Genomic DNA, 384 nt, shown 5'->3' on the forward strand with positions numbered 1-384 from the left:
GGGAATACCGGGTGCTGTAGACTTTTTACATTTTTCTCCCAAATTCTAAAGTAGGGGTGCGTGAGAGTCCACACGACCTCGGGCCCACATAGTTGGGGCTGAGGTGCAAACATTTTGAGAATATGGACCTCTAAGTGCCCGGAAATTGCACTCTCATACCTTAAGAATCATACAAGTATATGTTCATATCAACAATACGCAATTAATTCGCTGGTGTTAGGTTCGAGTTTCGTTTGAACAAAACGGCAGTCTTCTTCTGTCTAAAGCATCCTAGTTAATGCCGTACGGTATTAAAATGGTTGGTTTATTGTTCAACACCGGTGTTTGTAAAAAATGTACTCGCACAGCAGAGTGGTCAGGGGAGTCAGAGGAAATCCCCGCTAG

This window comes from Anneissia japonica, unplaced genomic scaffold, assembly GCF_011630105.1.
Source record: "Anneissia japonica isolate Jap-2015-1 unplaced genomic scaffold, ASM1163010v1 scaffold183341_len712_cov108, whole genome shotgun sequence".
In the NCBI taxonomy this organism is placed as follows: Eukaryota; Metazoa; Echinodermata; class Crinoidea; order Comatulida; family Comatulidae; genus Anneissia; species Anneissia japonica.